Raw genomic sequence first — 18,862 nt, 5'->3', positions numbered from 1 at the left:
CCCTGGGGTGGGGTAAGTCCCTTTAACTCTCTGAAATAGGAAAATGTATTATCCCTCCTTTACAGATGAGGAAAATGGAAACTCAGAGGCACGTCCTATGTTTGAGTTTCCGTTTTCCTCATCTGTAAAGGAGGGATAATACATTTCTCCTGATCAGCAGAGCTGAGCTCTGTTTCAAGGCACCCAATTCCCACCAGTCCTGGGGCTTGGTTCCACATCTCTGTTATATTGTCAGGAGGCTGTGATGCTCTGCCTGGCTGTGACCAATTCTTGCCAGTCTCTTCCCACAAAGCATCAAGTCCTGTCCCTTAGACCCATCGTTTGCTGGCTCAAGAGGTCTGCTCTGAATGAATCACTCACCCTAGACTATGACGTCTCAACTTCCTGGCTTCAAGTATCCCATGCTTGGAACTTCCAGCTGCTGCTATGCTCCACAGGGGAGACTTACTCTCCTGGCTAATGAGGCCAGTTGGAAGCAAGTATGAGGGGCCCACACCCTGCCTCGGTGTCTGTTCTTCATGCTCCCCTTGGGTCCATGCTGTTATGATCCCATCAGACCTTATGCGTGAACCCACAGGGAATGAAAAAAGAATATTTTCAGTCTGTGTGGATGAATCTTCTTTAGGTAAGGTCCTTCCTCGAGCCTTTGGAATTTCACTCTACATTTCTCTACTTATTAAGTCTATTAGGCAGTGTGGAAAAGCATTATATAACCCTCTTTAATGTCTTGCCAATGTGGAGAAGGAAATTTGCCCAAATTAATGATAATTTTACAGTGTCAGGATCCTCGCCCCATGCATCATGCACCTAACCTTTAAAATTCTTCCATAAATAAATTGATCTGTTAAAACTAGAGCCATTTCCTTTTAGATTTGAACCCACCTGGGGTGGGAGTGGGGGCTTCAAAAACAAATTTTTATGGCCATTGTGATGATTAATCATATGCAATTTTATTTTTATAAAGGTTTGCTTATAAGAACAAATGTTATTGTTCGGTGCTGTAATTATGGGCTTTGTGATGAAAATGAGCTTACCTAGTGTGAAAGATACTGTCAGATGTTGACGTTCCAGGAAGTCTCAGTTTCAATACGAACAATTCGAAATAGAAAAGAATGCCGGTTTTGAGGGGGGAAAAAATGAGACAGAAAATCAATAGTGAAGAAAGAGTGAAGCCATCTTTCAGTCTTAGTATATGATGGAATGGAAGTAACTTCCAACTCTAAGGATTTCTGAGATGTCTTTTGCTATGGCAACTAACACCATAGAATTTATATAGTTGATGAAAGAGGAGAATAAACTTTTATGTTCTGATCTATTAAATTGATCTAGATTTTGTAGAGACATATATCAAGGGATCAGGACAGTGAGGTTCCCAGCTTCTTGATGGGCTTTATTTATGGTGTAAAGTTTATTTTGGTACTGAAAAGAGCTTACATTCAAAGAATGTTATATATATATATATATATATATATATATATATATATATAATTTAAATCTCTAAATCTTTACAGAGACAAATTGCCTTAGTTTTGTGAAACCTTACTCTTTGGGAGTGGGTAATTTATTGTGAAACGTTGGAAGAAAGGTAATTAAAGGTATAGAAGTGAGTGATCAATCACTTCACAAGTGATTAAGTGCCTTTTATGTGCCCAGCACCGTGCTTCCAATTGTGTCAAATGCAGTTTGCAGTTTATTCAGGTGAGACGAGACTGAGGGAGGTGCCACTTTATGTCTCCTGTTCTATAGGCTGGTTTATGTGTCGCCAAACTTTCTGCTCCAAGTTGAACCTAAACGCAAGCGAAGAAAGTCAAGTCTGAAAGCGAGCTAGACGTTTGCCGAATGTGAAATAATACAAGGCTTAGTGTCAGGACTTCAAAATTGTCAAGAAAGCCAGTGACAGGAAAAATAATCAAGCCAGGGCTCAGACATCCTCCTAATTGCGTTCACACCCCAGTGGTAGTTTCTGTTACTGTCTTCTTAATCAGGAGAGCAGAGTATTCTGCAGGGAGGGAAGCTAGAGAGAGTCGCGGGATTCAGAATACTCAAATGCTGCTTATGTTGCTTTGCTCCTCACAGGGCTTGGCACGCGGTAGACACTCAAATATTTTTTGAATGATACAATGGCTCATTTATGGTCCTGGTGGAGAAAGAATCAAAGACTGGAGGTAAACTGGTAAACTGTCCCGACTGTTGCATTCACTCCCCTCTCTGAGAAAAAGCTCTTTTGTATCTGTTGTGTGTTATATTAAAGGTTGTGCACGGTTCATTTTCAACCATCCACACGGCACAGAAAATACAAAGAAAGTATACGTCATCTAAGATCCAGATATTTGTGAGGCCCAAGGTCTCTGCATTTGTCAAATGAGGATAATAATAGGTCTTATATCATGTGGTTGGTGTGTGTGTGGGGGGGGGAAGAGGGCAGCGCTGGGCACAGAGAAAGTACTTAATAAATGTTAGTCATAATCCTCATTATTATCATCACCATCGCCATGAAAATTAACAGCCAAAGGAAGATGGAAAGAAAGAAAACTTAGTGTCAGGGATGTTTTAGCGGTAGAAAAAAGTGAGGCGGTGCCTGTTCCTTGGAGATTTCTAGGAAGGGAGAAAGAAGAGCTATAGAAATAAACATGATATGTGAAGCGTAGATCAGGGAGAACATTTTAGGGGGATTTCACTTTAAGAAAATAGATCATTTCCTGACAGCAAGAATGCAGGGAGTAGTAGGGGGGATTGAGGTTGGCATGAGAGGAGAGGGTCGAGTCCCCAAGGTAGCATTCAGCAATAAATTGTATGAATCTGGGCTTTGTTGCTGTGGGGAATGAAACAAAAAAGTGTATTTTCCCTTTCCCCAGCTCTCTCAACTATCTAGAACACTGAAGATAAATTAAGAGAGCCTTGAGTGAAGGTTCAGGCTTCAAAAAGAAAGAAAATGGTGTGTAAGGCAAACAGCGCAGATAACCGTGTGGCTGTCTGAGCTATGGCTTAATTTAAAATTCTGCCGTAATGGCTTTTTACTGCAGCAATTAGAAAAAAAAATAAAGCAGGTTTTTTCAGATAAACAAAAGCTGAGTAATGATGGGGCTCCTACAGAAACAGAAGTGACTGATAAAAATTGAAATTCAGCAAGCGCCCCGGGGATATGGGGTAGCCAGGGTAGTCACAGGGGTAGGCTGTTCCTGGGCCTCTGAGAAGAGCATATTGCCAGGTCAAAAAAAAAAAAAAAAAAAAAAAAAAAAAAGCATATGGACCCTGTTTCCAAGGGTTAATGAGTGAGAAAAAGGATATGTTATTTTTGATATTTCTGTTTGTCTTGCTGAAGAAAGCAAACTAGTGGCTGGCAAAAACAAACCCGGAGAAGTGAATAAATTCGACATCGATTCTGACGTTTGAAAATGGGGCTGGATAAACAGGGAGCTAGGCAAGAGCGTTTATGAATTCCAGCCTTGCGATAGGGAAGTCGACAGATACCCTCGACTCATACCTCACTTGGCTGGTTTGGTTGGAGATAAGGGCGTTTTGGTTAGCTGCACTTGTTATTGTTTTAATTGACTGTCATTAACTCGTTTATGCAGCAAAGCTTCCTGACCTAGGGGCACCCTTGCGAGCGTGATACTTTGCCGGCTTTATTCATGTGTGTGCAGTTGTCTTAGTGCGAGTCAAGACTGTGTATTATTAAGAAATAGTAGTAATATAGTGTGATTTTTATTTTAAAGTTTTAATTTATTAAGAGAGAAAGAAAGAGGGAGCATGAGTGGGGGAGGGGCACAGAGAGGGGGAGAGAGAGAGAATCCCAAACTGGCTCTGCATTGTCAGCGCAGAGCCCCGTGTGGGGCTTGAACCCACAGTGAGATCATGGCCTGAGCTGAAGTCAAGAGTCCGAGCCTTAACCGACGGAGCCATCCAGGCGCCCCGTAACATAGTGTTATTTTTTCAAATAGTGAATGATATAGCACTCTCCTACACTAAGTCAGACCTGTTGGTCTCCTTTCAGCTCCCTGAATGTTATCAGGGTCTTATATGCCTCAGGGCCTTCACACATGCTGGTCCTTCTGCTGGGACTGTCCTGCCTCCTTCCCCTTCCCTTTGCTTACCTAAACTTGTAATGAACTTTTAGGTGCTAGTTAAATGGCACTGCCTCCAGAAGTCTTCCCTGATACATATGGCCTTGTGGCATTCTGAACTTGTCTTTTGTAGCGCTGAGTATGAGCGTAGTTATTTCTTAGGTATTAGTTTGATTCCATCTTTCCTACTAGACTGGTTTGCGAAAGATAATTAATTATCATTCACCGCTTCCCGTCTTGGGTTCTAACCAATCAGATATGCACACGAAGAATGGAGACTAGCGGTCCATAACCCAGAGGTACAGGGAAATTGTTAGAAGACACAGATTGGCGGCCTAAGGCTAAAATGGGCCTTCCTGGGCTCTCGCCAGCTAGGCCCTAGGGCTAATCTGACCAATCTACCCACCCCTGTGAGGAGCAGGAAAAAAGCAGTCTGTTGACAAAGCGGATTCCAAAGGTGGTAAGGGTGCTGCCTGTCTTACTCATAGGTGAGGCAGAGACTGGAAAGGACAAAGCAGTGGCTCTTTCCTGCTTTTAGAATCAAAGGGACCTCAGTCACTCTGATAACCTGGCTCAGTGAGTGATTGAATGCAACCAACCCGATCAGTCATTCCTCTTCCTGTGGGAGATATGAATGTGTTAATAGAGAGAGAGGTTAGTGGAAGTGAGAGTTAGGGGTGGGGTAGTGGAAGGAAGGAACGTACCTGCATCTCCCTCAGACTGTGGGCCGAGGATCTTGTCTGTCTTATTTACGCACCGCACCCCCTGTGCATTAAAGGGCAGTTGCAGAGTTCAAAGCAATTAGCACATGCTCTTAGCACAGTACCTGGCCCATTGTAAGCATTCAATACGTATTTGTTGAATCATGAATCAGCCTTTCCTGAATTCCTGACTCACAGCCAAATGGCCAACCAAACTTTGAAAACGACACTGTCATTTGGTGGAAAATGTGAGGCAGGAAATCTGGTTCTAGGCCAGGTTGGGCTACTTGGCGTTCGACCTTGATCGAGGCACTTAACATTCCCCTTGAATCTCAATGTTTCTTGTATAAAATATAAGGTCGTTGAACAAGCCTAATCGTGACTGGTCCTATATAGCTCTAGATTATGATGCTAAAATGCAAGGTTCAAATGCCCCTTGCTTTAACTAAGCAGGAAAAAAAAAAAAACAAAAAACCTTAGAGCAAAAAGTAAACTCTTTTTTTTTTTAAGAGTTATATAACTAAAGAGTTTCTAGAGTCAATTAGAAATGCCAAGCTTCGAAGACTAAACTCTAATTAGAAATGTAAGAAAGCTACAGGTGATTCTGAAAGGAACTCAAAACAAATGCAAAAACGAGTTCTAAAAAAGGGGCAATTAGAAAGTGTTTTTAAATGTAATTTGCAAAACAATTTAAATCTCAAGTTTTTCTCCTGCACAATTTACTAAATGAGGATAAATCTCTGTCAATTATTACTTCCTCTACCAGTTAAACCACCGAGGTTAAAAGCAGTAAGCTCTATGATTACAGGGAAAGTTCTTGGCTATGATGCTTCTGAACCTGCAACTCAGGTTTACAGTTAATGTATGTGACTCATCAAGTTCTGAATTATGGCCCTTAATTAATATCTGACCCGTTTTATTTTATCTGAATGCTTCACACACAGTCACAGAGAGTGGTATACCTAGGTTCTTTCCTTGATTTATCCTTAGCGACTAGCTATGACTTTCCAGTTTACAGGTGTTGACACTTCTGCTAACTAAGATGTGACTAGTCAGGCAGGACTTTCCTGAAGTTCTGAATTCACAGAAAAATATTTTGTCTTTATATTTTTTGTTATTAGGCATGTTCATTTGTAAGCCCCAATTCATGCGTTTAGCAAAATATTTTAGATACTACTATATTTCAGACTTAATGGTAGACATAGGAAATACCACAATGAATAAGAAAATCTTTGGTTTTAAGGAGTTGGCAGTCTAATGGAGGATAAAGTCATGCAGAAGTAGAAAGAAAAACATTAAGTTCTTGAAGTTGACACATGAACAAGGTGCTATGGGAGTAGAGAGGAAGGATTGAATAATTCTTTTCCAGGGAGTCAGGTAAGCCTTCATGTGCAAAACGCCATTTGAATGGGTATTAAATAATGCATAGAGAGTGAGTATATTCCTAACAGAGGACAACACGTACAAAGGAATGCAGTTAGTGAAAGGAATAATTTGTTCAGGAAACATGAGAAGAATCGTTTCTTTTTTTAAAAATATTTTAAAGCTTATTTATTTATTTTGAGAGAGACAGAGTGAGAGAGCAGGGGAGGGGCAGAGAGAGCAAGTGAGAGAGAGAGAGAGAGAGAGAGAGAGAGAATCCTAAGTAGGCTCTGAACTGTCAGCACAGAACCCAACATGAGTCTCAAACCCACAAACTGTAAGATCATGACCTGAGCCGAAATTAAGAGTCAGATGCTTAACTGACTGAGCCACCAAGGTGCCCCAAGAATAATTTCTTTGGTAGGGAAATATTTACAAAAAAATTACAGAAGATTGAAATCCCTATATATATAAAGAACTTTTCCAACTCAATGAGAAAAGATGAACACCTCATCAGAAAAATGGACAAACATTAAAACAAAATATTGGAGGCTTACTATATTTACAAAATAGTAACAACAACATACTCCCTGCCCTCATGGAGCTTGCAGTCTAGTGGGAAATGCAGATAGGTTGATAAATTATAATTTAGTGTAATAAAATTAAAATCAGAACACATAGGAGAGATACCTAACTCATAGTTGGGGATCCAGGGATAGCTTCCTAAGAAAGTAACTTCTAAGTTTTCACCTAAGAAGGGTGAAAAATGGGTAGAATGTAGACAGACACAGATAGAGGTGGACTGGGGTATAGAGGTAGATGAGTAGTCTAGTCATAGTGAATAACATACGCGAAGGCTTGGAAATGAGAGAGAGCATGGCGTATTTGGGGGAAATGAAGACACTTAAGTATGGCCGAAGCACAGAGTACAAGGAGAGAAGTCAGATGATGCAAGTTTTGAAAACCGTGTTAAGAAGTTTGGATTTTCTTGGGGCGCCTGGGTGGCTCAGTTGGTTGAGCGTCCGACTTCGGCTCAGGTCATAACCTTGTGGTCCATGAGTTCAAGCCCCGTGTCGGGCATTGTGTTGACTGACAGCTCAGAGCCTGGAGCCTACTTCAGATTCTGCATCTCCCTCTCTCCCTGCCCCTCCCCTGCTCACACTCTGTCTGTGTCTCTCAAAAATAAATAAATGTTAAGAAAATTAAAAAAAAAAGAAGTTTGGATTTTCTTAAGGAAGCCATTGAGATGTTCTCAGTAGGGATGCAATACTACAATTAGATTTGGGCTTTAGCCAATCTGACTGGTTGTAGTGGATTGGATTGGGAGTGGGCAAGATGTCCATTCAAGAGGATTTTTCTGTAACCTAGGAGAAAGAAGATAGTGGACTACATAAGGAGGGCATCAGTGGTAATAGAGAAAAGTGGATGGATTTGAAATTTGTTTAGAAGGTATAATTGGCAGAACTTGGTGACTGATATGATGTAGCAGGAGTGGTGGTAAAAAAGAAGTGGGGACGGCTTCGTAAAGTAAGATGGTGAATAATGTTTTGGACATGTTGATTTGTAGCTGTCTAAAGGAAATGGAAATTTCTGGAAGACAGTTATATGGGTCTGGAGCCCAGGTGGGAGGACTCATGGAGATAGAGGTTTGGGAATCATTAGTATATAGATGGCAATGTGTCATGAGTTTATGCAGAGACAGTTGAGTACTGTAAGAAGAGAAGAGAAGAGGGTTAGGACAGAACACTGCGATAGAGCTCTGCCACATGCAAAGGAAGAAAAATCTTCGAGATGAGAAGGAATGGTTGAAAGGGAGGTAGGTAAGAGGAAAGCCAAGGTAGCATCGTGCCATGGAAACTAAGGGCAGTTAGTGTTCAATAAAAAGGAAATGGTGAACTGTTCCAAATGTTGCTGAAAGGTTGTATAAGATAGCACTGAAGAACGTCCATTAGATTTAGTAACAAGGAGGTTGACGACAATCTTGTAGAGAACAGTTTCAGAGGGGCATTGCGGGAGGCATCTAACGTGTCCGCCAGTGGGTGAGAAGTAAAGTAACAGGGATCCGACACAACAACATTGACACGTCATCCACAAAACAAGAAATAGAAAAGGTCAGGGAGCATAAAGAAGTTTTATGTCATTAGTGATAAAAAAATACAAAATAAAATAAAAACACAAAACAAAATAAAATAAAATACAAAGTAAAATAAAAACTACCTATTTTTAGCCAGTCAAGCTGGCCAAGGTAGAAGATTAGTATGCTGACATTCAGCCGTTGGTGACAGTGCCACTTGATACAATTTTCAAAGGTGATTTGGCACTATCAAAAGGTCTTAAAATGTGACTACCCTTTCAGGTCACAATTCTGTTTCCTCCTTGGCAGAGGGAGGAAAACACGTTCTTCGTCATGCCTTTGGATTCTTATATTCCCTACCGTCACCGCGTAATAGCTGTTCGGAGTTGCGAATGGCAAGACTATCGGAGGGGGAAATGTTTCTGGTTCTGCATTTCTGTTGTTGCTACTGCTGTTGTTTTGACTTTTCATAACGGAGTAAATGGTTTCTTTGGGGAGTGCAGATTATCAGGAGTCCGATCTGCTGGAGGACATGCCACCACAGACTTTTTAAAATACAGAGTAAGAGGGGCACCTGGCTGGCTCAGAAGAGCATGCGACTCTTGATCTCAGGGTCATGAGTTCAAGCCCCACGTTGGACGTGCAGCCTACTTAATGAAAACATGAAAAAAAGCTACAGAATAAGAATAGAGGAAGAAGGATAAAAGTGATGCAGAGAGCCAGGCCACACAAATAATTTTCTGCCACAGTTTCTAAGGGACTCAGGATGTATTTCTTGGCGGTGGGAACAAAAAAAGGAGAAAGGTGAGGGAACGGTCCTTGAGAGAGTTTCTCTTCCAGTTACCCAAATGTCCCAAAAGCAAGGAGTTAAACTAGTGAGCATGAAGCGTTTGTTGAAGTTAGCCTCACAAAACCAAAGCAAAAGCGAAAGAGAAACTCCATTAGGGCAAGGATTTATGTCTGTTTCACAACTTCATTGTTACCACGGAGAAGAAAGCCTGGGACAGAGTAGGTGCTCAGTTAACAATGGCTGAAAGCGGAATGAAAAATGAAGGGGAAATTTGACAGCCTACAACGCAAGAGGCTATCTTGGATTGTGGATTGTGGATTGTGTAGATCGTGGACAGTTTGTTGATGTTTGTTTTTTCATTGTTACTTTTATTGAACAACAAGCACAGAATCTGGAGGCATCTGTTAGCAGTTGCTTCTGCGTTTTCTTTTCTTCTTTTGCGAAGGGATAGCATAACTAGAAATCATAACGGCGGTGCAAATAGTGACTTTAAACTAATTTCGGCATCTGCTGTGTGGAGAGGGGAGAAAGGAGAACACTATCCAGTCACGAAGCCTGTGCGAACATTAATTGGGGGTTATTGTAATGGGCACAGCAGCTCTTACTTTTCCTAGGATGCAGCCATCTGATGAGTTAGCTCCATTTTGAGGAGAGGCGATCACAATTACAGCAAAAGGAGAAGGGAAAAAGTTTCGCACAAGTTGCATAAGAGTACAGCTTCTAAAGGTTTTTTTTTTCCTTCATAGCAAAATTGGATATAGAAACCCTTCAAGCGTACATGGAGGAAGTTGCAATACTTTTCGGTTATCTCTTGGCTCTCACCGTTTTCTCCGATACCTCAGAATTCTCTTTAGATAACAACAGAACAGTGGAGGAGTTTCCATACTGAAGCTTTCACTGTCATAAAGCCGACAAGGTGGGGACTTGAGGAGCTTGTATGATTAACAGCAAAAAGGAAAAGCTACCCTGGCTATTTTGACACGGAGAGCCAGCATTCTATAGTTTAAACTGTTGCCTCCTTGAAAGGATTGATTGTTTTAATTTTCCTGATGCAAGACTCGTGGTTTTCCACCTACATCTTTGGCTTCTTTTTTTTTTTTTCTCTCTTGCCTACAGGTTCATCTTATATTACCTGGCCGGTTTTAGAACCTCTTCGCTTCTCAATCTGTGCTTTTTCTTTCGGAGAGCTCATCCAGGCCTGACACTTGAATTATCACCTTATTCGGATGACTTTAAATTTTATCTCTGGCAGAAATTATTTCTCTCGGTCCAGGCTCTTAGAGCTACCTACATGATGTATCTTCTTACCCTCAAGGCAGTCAAACTCACCACGTTCAGAAATAAAATGATAATTTACCTCTCCGATTAATGGTCTCCAGCAAACAGGCCACCTTCTTCTGTTCTAGTATGCAAGCCAAGGTCACCTCTCATACTTCGCTCTTCTCCTTTCCTTGCCACCTCCAATCCATCGCGAACTCTCTCCATTTCTTCTAAGTCATCTTCCTGAATCCACCTTTGTCCCATTCGAATCCATTTTCTGAGGTGCAGCCATTTTAAAATACACATATGAACATGTGATTGTCCTTGTCACTGATCTTGAGGGAAGTGTAACAGTTTTCACATGACCTGAACCATTCTCACCTTTTTCAGTGTCCTGTCACCCTGGACTTGATTTAGCTCTTTGTTTCCCAATTGGCCTTCCTTTCATGGAAGGCCCAGTTGGCCTTCCTTTAATGCCTATTCTCTCTATGCTACTTCCTGTCACAGGACCTTTGAACATGCTTTAATGTCTTGGCTAGGAATGCACTTGCTTCACTTTCTCTGGCCAGGTCACAGTCATCATTCAAGTCTGAACTTGTTTTTTCTTTAAGAAATACATTTATGACTTCCTCCACTTGATCAGCTCCCCCGGAGTAGATTCTCCTGTTCCATTGTTGCATCTCTTTATTATGCTTATCACATGGGTGTGTAGCTGGGAGGGTGGGAGCTCCCAGTGGGCCAGAGAGGCGGCAAGGTGGAAGGTGTTGCCATCCGGATGGGCCGACAGGCTTTTGCTTTTCCTTCGTGTCCTCACGAGTTGTCTCTGGGAGTAAGTCCCCCCCCCCCCAACTTTGGGGAAGCACCTGGCTATGACCTTTACTTAGAATTCAACCTTATTTTGTACTTGCTTTTCTTTGACCATATTCTATACGTTTCCAAATAGTTGTTCCCTCTGAAGGGGAGACCCACCGCTTCCTTTTTCATCTGGAAATACTCTACTTTCTCTATATAAACATTAATAAGCAGAATGTTTTGGTAGTGTTTACCATGTGCAAGGTTACCTCTATCTATTTTGCCATCTAATTCTCACAACAATCCTGTCCAGTACCTTCTATCATGACGTCCATTTTACAGATGCGTAAAGTGAGGCTCTGAGAAGTTAAGTAACAGCATCGGTCACAAAGCTTGTACCTGTTAGAGCTGGAGTTTGTGCTGAGAAACTTGACAAATCTGGCTTCTGATGAGATATTCTACTCTGTGGAAAGATACTTCCCTCCATGAAGCCTTTTCTGACGTGCTCAGCAAGAGGTCATCTCTTGCACGTTTCTCTGCATTTTGTGTATTTTTCTATTATGGCGCTGATCATATTCTATGATTTATAGTGAATTCAAGTATTCCCTTGGAGCAGATTATGAGGTCGTTGAGGGCAAAGACTTTATCTACTCACAGTGTTCTCCCCTTGGATGACTTTAGGATAGATAGTTACTTAACTTCCAAGTTGGTCCATCTCTACGAGGTAGGAAGGTTGGACCAATCAGTAGTTGCAACTTCAAATGAGTAGATGCCCATTTGGCTGTGATATACTGAAGAGCACGGCCCTATCTGAAAGGAGCAGCAGCTATTTGGTTCCTGTTGCTTGTGATCACGTTGGAATGTATGCCTTGTGTTGCCAGATGCTTTGATGTTTCAAGAGAAGTCAAGAATCTGGAGTTTTATTTTGTTATTTTTCATACTTTTTAAAGATTTTATTTATTTGCTTTTTAGATGTTTACTTATTTATTTTGAGAGAGAGAGAGCAGGACAGGGGCAGAGAGAGAGGGAGAGGGAGAATTCCAAGCAGGCTCTGGGCTGACAGCCCAGAGCCCGACGTGGGGCTCGAACTCATGAACCGCCAGAACATGACCTGAGCCAAAACAAAGAGTCGGATGCTTAACCAACTGAGCCACCCCGGTGCCCCAAGATTTTATTTTTAAGTAATCTCTACACCCAACATGGGGCTCAAGCTCAGAACCCCAAGATCATGCATGCTCTACTGACTGAGCCAGCCAAGCACCCCAGAAATCTGGATTTTTATAAAACGTGTTATCTCTTTTTTTTTTTTTTAAACATTGCAACAATTAAAACATAGGCTAGATACGGGCCAATGACTGGTAGATACTGTTTCTGCCCTTCCTTCAAGCTCTTATTTTATAGAATAATGATTCTATGCAAATGAATATTCCAATACTATCAAATGTGTTCTAGAAATCACTGCTATTATGAGTAGTATCTCCTATAATGTTTGAAAGTGGGAAAAAAGAGGGTGAAGAAATATCAAACCCCGAGGTGTTACGAACATTTTGGAAAAACCAAACTATATTAAAAAAAAACTACAAAACAGTAATCTGAGAACCCTGTGCTATAACTGTGTATATTTATAAGCATAGATGTATATGTAATTTGCACACAGATAATTGAATATGCATATATTTATTTTATATGCAGAATCCACAGATTTACATTACATTTTACGTTTATGCAAAATTATATTTGAATTTACCAAATATGTTGATTCGTGTCAGAGATTTTTGAAAAAGTAACAAAGGCTCAGATTCAATTTTAGCTGAAAAGGGTTGAAAACTGGACAGTGATCTTATTGCTTTGATAATCCAATTCCCTAAACCAGCCAGACCTTGGAAAATGAGCAGCTTCAACATGTTTTGGCCTGTAGTAGCATTTGAAATGACTGTTTAATCTGCTTGGGTCATGTCTTGTATGCTAAGAATATTTCTGAAAAGCTACATGAGGACGTGAATGAAATGCACTAGGTCTATCCCCTCCAGTACATGAAAAACTATAAACTCTTTTCAAGTTAAACTCGATTGCAAAAGCTGAGTTTCTCAGGTCACCAGAGCCTTAAACTGAAAAACGGTCTTGATCAACATCTAAAAATAGGTATAAAGAGCCCATCAGGAACGTGGCACAGCGTGAAGCACCGTAGGATATTGAAAACAGGTAACATTTTCAAGGAGCCAAAGTTTAGTCAATCTTGAGCAAGAATGTAAATATTTGGCACTATTCTGTTAGCGTCTCAAGAAGACTGTAGGAATTTCCTTCCTGGATTGGCTTTACGAATAGGCCAGACATTAATCTTAGAGATGCTCCTTTTCTTTCTACCTTGTTGATACTTTATGTTACAATTTTTTTGGCAGGGGTGGGGGTGGTGGAGGGACTAGGAGTATTGTCTTAAAAGCAGATGACTTCGAGCTTCCTTCTTTTGGAGTTTCTTCTAGGTTGCAGGTTGCATTTTTAGCACAAAAGTAAATAGAGATGGCTGTATGTTACCTGGAAGAATGACTACAGGAAGAGAATATCATACAATCCCATTGCCATTTTGTAGATTCGAGAATGTTGGAGCTGGAAGAGACTTTAGCAGTTCCTTAGCAGTTATCTTAACCCTCTTAGGGAGTTAGACTCGTTATCTCCAAGACCTTCATAGCTCATTTGTCAAATGGGGCAGCTGAGGCCTAGGGTCAAAGTTTATATTTACTGTGAATCAATCTTTGAGGGGAAAGGGAATCGACTATTAAAATACCAAAACGAGTTTATCTGAGCTCATGAAAAATTTGCAACAATTTATATGGCATTTCAAATAAATGGAGCAGAATTGGTCTAGTCCTTGAGGTTCTAGCATATGTCTTTCTATAATCTTAAACAAATTCTAACATGTCTTGGGTATCTTTGTGGAAAGAAACGAACCAATTAACCAAAAGCACCTTGCTCCGTGCTTGGTTCATTGCAAGCATTCAACATATATGTGTTCGGCGGCCATAGGCAGTGATGGTCACCAGAGATTTCTATTTAGGTTTTTATGTTTCTGATCTAGATGCTTCACTACTGGCAGTGGAAGTAACTTTATGAGATTAAGAGTAAATTTTCTTTGACCTGAGCCTATAACTCTTATTTGAGGCAGAAACTAATTGAACCATTCATTTTGATGTTTTTGTTTTTGTTTTTTTAATCCTGAAACTGCTGCAAAGGGACATTTGACTGCCATATAATTTTGCTAGATATATATAGAGAAAAAGTATTTGCCTGGGATTTTATGTCTTATTAAAATTAAATAAATGCATACAATACATAAATGAAACCTCATTGAATGTTGGAACGTAAGGCAAGAGAATGAAATTCGTGTGTATTATTCTCATTATTCAGCACAGCTCAAAATAGGCAACTGGTGCTATTAAGTTTTAATCTTTCCCTCTTCACATCAGAACACTCATATATATGATTTAAAAAAATTGATTGGGGTAATTGTAGGTACTTGAATATTAATTTTGACTAATTTAATAGTACTCCATATGAGCCATTTAAAAATTATGAACCTTCCTTTTGTGTTCATCCTTCACATAACTGTTGGGATAATCCATTACCAATAATTGTATTTTCTTTATATTCTTCTCTCGCTCAAAATCCTGACGAGAATGCCTATAGCTTTGGTGTTGTAAGTGAGAGCTGTAGAGGCAGAAGTTCTGGGTCTGAGCCTCTACTTTTTGCTAGCTGTGTGTCTTTGGGAATGTCCTTTATTTCCTCTGAGGCTCAGTGTCTTTATAAACAAAGTGGGGAAATATATTAAACCTGATAATATCGTTGGGGCACCAGGGTGGCTCAGTCGGTTAACCATCTGACTCTTGATATCGGCTCAGGTCATGATCTCACAGTTTGTGAGACTGAGCCCTGCCTCGTGCAGAGCCCTGTTAGGATTCTCTCTTTTTCTCTCTCTCTGCACCTGCCCTGCCTGTGGTCTCTATCTCTGTCTCAAAATAAATAAATGAACTTTATAAAAACTGACAATACTGTTGTGAGGGATAAACGAGACAATTAAAAAAATTTTAATGTTTATTTTTTGAGAGAGAGAGAGAGAGAATGAGCAGGGAAGGGGAAGAGAGAGAGGGAGGCACAGAATCAGAAGCAGGCTCCAGGCTCCGAGCTGTCAGCACAGAGCCTGACATGCGGCTTAAACCCACAAACCGTGGGATCAAAACCTGAGCTGACGTCGGATGCTTAATTGACCCTAAATGAGGCCATTTTTAAAGCTCTTCCCACTGCACCCAGCCTGAGCTAAGCCCTGGCACATAGTAGGTATTCAATAACCACTGATTGAATTAATGGGTAGAGATCTGCTTAGAAGGTAACATGCAAATCCTTCAACCTACCATTCAAGAACTGACTCCCGTATTTATCCCACCCACCAGCACTCTTAGGGTGCCATGGCCTAGTTAGGATAGGTCCCTTTGTTGTGGCCACACTGATTTCCTTTCTGCCCTTCTACACTACTCAGCCTCTCAGTCCCATGCTTACACTATTTCCATTATCCCACAAAGAGTGCTTTTCACTCTTATATGCCATGATATTTCATTTACCTTCCTAATCTCGCACAAAACTCACCTTTTTTAAGAAACTGCTTAATTAGCCCCATTATGACTTAGGTCTCACCATTATTCTGGTTCATCTTCTCAGCACTCATGCGATCTGTTTACATGATGCTCTGCGCCTGCAGGCATATAGTTTTGCATTGTTCTTAAGTCATTTTCTGTAGATTTAGGACCCTCGCCCCATCCAGCTAGTTTCCAAGCTCTTCAGAGGCGTTGAGGAACGCATCTCCTAGTTTCTTTGTAACCCCCTTTTCCTATATTACCCTTGGTCTCTAGTCTCAAGAACAGAGTTGCAAAGTTTGCTGAATAAATGAATCAATGGCATTTAATGGAACTGCATTTTGCAGCTATGAAAAGCAAAACATCACGTGGATGCAATTTCGTGCTTATGATCTAAAGCAGCCAACTGGCTATGCTGATAATGAACAGATATTTGTCACAGAATCAGTGTACAATTTAAAACAATGATATAGCTGTGTGACCTTGGGCTTGTCGGTCAAACTCTCAGGTGTTCAGTTTCGTCATTTGTAAAATATATGAGGGGTTGGATTATATCATCTGTCTGCTCTCAGTTCTATCATTTTATGGTTTTTATCTCATTTTATTTTATATACTTTTTATTTTATTTTTTTAAGAGAGAGAGAGACTGCACGAGCAGCGGGGGAGCAGAAGAAGAGGGAGAGAGAGAATCCCAAGCAGGTTCCACACTGGGAGCACAGAGCCCGTCATCGGGCTCAATCCCACCACCGTGATGATCATGACCTGAGCTGAAATCAAGAGTCAGACGCCCACCCGACTGAGACATCCAGGCGCCCCTCATTTTATGGTTTTTAGATCACATACTTCAGCCCAAGTCGGTAGCTTTTGTGTTGGGTAGATGACGTTTGTGATCTATTTCTTGAGAAACTAAATGGTCCTTCTAGAGCTAGGATAAACAAGATTCAGTGTTTCTAGCTGGATAAAAATTGGGGGAAAGAGAACCAGGAGAGGTTTTAGTTCAAGAATAGACTAAGGCTTAAATAAAACAGGGCCAGGGGGAGGGGAAAGAAAAAGAAAAAAAAAAAAAGAAAAAAGAAAACAGGGTAGAGTGGGAGAGAACCAAAGCATAAGAGACTCTTAAAAACTGAGAACAAACTGAGGGTTGATGGGGGGTGGGAGGGAGGGGAGGGTGGGTGATGGGTATTGAGGAGGGCACCTTTTGGGATGAGCACTGGGTGTTGTATGGAAACCAATTTGGCAATAAATTTCATATATTAAAAAAAACAAACAAACCAGGGCCGGCATTTGTTTTACCAATAAGCAGAAGTATCTTTCCCCCTTCTCTCTCTCCTTCATTCCCTACACCCCAGAGAACCACCCTCCCCAGAGAAGAATTTATTATTAACTAGAATTCATGATTCAAAATCATCATAAAAATTGGTATTTTCAGGCACAGAGGTATTGGCACCTGGGTGGCTCTGTCAGTTAAGCATCCGACTCTTGATTTTGGCTCAGGTCACGATCTCACGGTCTGTGAGATTGAGCCCCACTTTAGGCTCCACGCTATCAGTGAAGAGCCTGCTTGGGATTCTCTCTCTCCCTCTCTCTCTCTGTCCCTTCCCACCCTCGAAATAAATAAACATGAAAAAAATAAAAAGCATGTAAAAATTTCATTAACACATGAAAGTAGAAAGACATACATTTATCCCAACTCATGTAAATCACTTGCAAACCTGCCAGTGTCCCAGGTTAATGAGATTCAAGAACCAAAAGAGACTTATGAGGAATTGCTTCCCAAACACCAACCCAGAATCAAAAGATAGACTGTATTGATTTGCCTAGTTTTACAGAAACATTTGTTTCCAATGACTGAGTGAAAATTACTTATTCAAAAACATCATCTTCCCACCATGCCTTTTTTAAAAAAGGAAGAAGTCTATGTAGTTACAAGATAATGCTTTTCATGAAAATAAAAATTCCGATGAATAAATGAGTATATGGAGAATATACATGGTACAAGAGACAATCTTCCACGAGAACCCGTTTTTGAGGAAATGGAGTTCTGTCAGGTACCAATAACCTAACATGGCTTTTCAGAGCTTGGCACTTTGTGTAGCACACGAAACATATAGTTCTTCAAGCTAAGATACGAATTTTCTAAAATGGATTAGATTTATGTACCCCTAATGCATAAAATAGCTACAGAGACATGTCGTTGTACCCACCTGATGGACGGAGCCTAAAGGAAACAGACAAGCAACCCGAGACATGTCTCCAAGCGTGTTTTATAGTGTCAAAGGGGCTCCAAGCCTTCTACCAAAAAGACTGGGGAAAAAAGAACGAGTCACTCTGAGGTCTAGAGTATGTATAGTGGGAGTGAAGCCGGAAGGGTAAAGGGTTGCTGGAACCTAAGGGATGGAGGTCAGAAGGTAGGATATTGGAGTTAAGGATTTCTGATGTAGACCAGTTCCCGTAATGGCAAGGTCTAGACGGGCTTCCATGGCTGTGAGTTAGTGAAGTAAAGTGGAGGTAAATGGCCCAGGTGTGGAGGTTAAGACCTATAAATGTAGGGCGCCGAGCGGCCTGACTGTCCACAAGGATCTTTACCGACCGGATGAATAGTGAATACCTATTCTGTGCAACGTGTTCTGGAGATATAGCCATAAATGAGGAAAACACCATTCCTGACCTCAGAGAACCTCTATTCTAGTAAAGAAGATGCACGGTTTAAATGAGTCATTACAATAAAGTATAAGGAGTGTTCCTTTTCAGAAACCAAAGGAATACATTTAGGCAAGGGGAGTGTATCCTCTCTGGTAACTAATGATAATGGAATTATCTTTGGGAAGCTTTCCCTTGCTCATGTTTTCTATCCTTTTAGGAGTACGAAAGGCTTTCAGTTTATAGATGATTTAATTAGGGGATTTATCCAATGTCATACTCATCGAATGTAGTAGAGCTAGGAGTCAAAAACCAGACCTGTCAGAGTTGTAGTTCTGCTGTAGCTTATGTGAGCTGACTACGGCCCTTCCTTCTGGCTGATGACAACAGAAAAATATGGAAACATGTAAAAACCGCTATTTGAGGACTCTAAAGTTAGCAGAAGCAGAGGAGAGGAGACAAAACTTGGAGAAGTGACCCGAATGGGGGGGTTAGTTTCTATTTTTTTCCCCTTGTGCTGCTTTGCGCCTACAGTGGGTCTCCGTCACACCGTGGTA

The sequence above is a fragment of the Panthera onca genome, chromosome X, assembly GCF_046562875.1.
Source record: "Panthera onca isolate mPanOnc1 chromosome X, mPanOnc1 haplotype 2, whole genome shotgun sequence".
Taxonomy (NCBI): domain Eukaryota; kingdom Metazoa; phylum Chordata; class Mammalia; order Carnivora; family Felidae; genus Panthera; species Panthera onca.
This window is presented reverse-complemented; position numbering follows the sequence as displayed.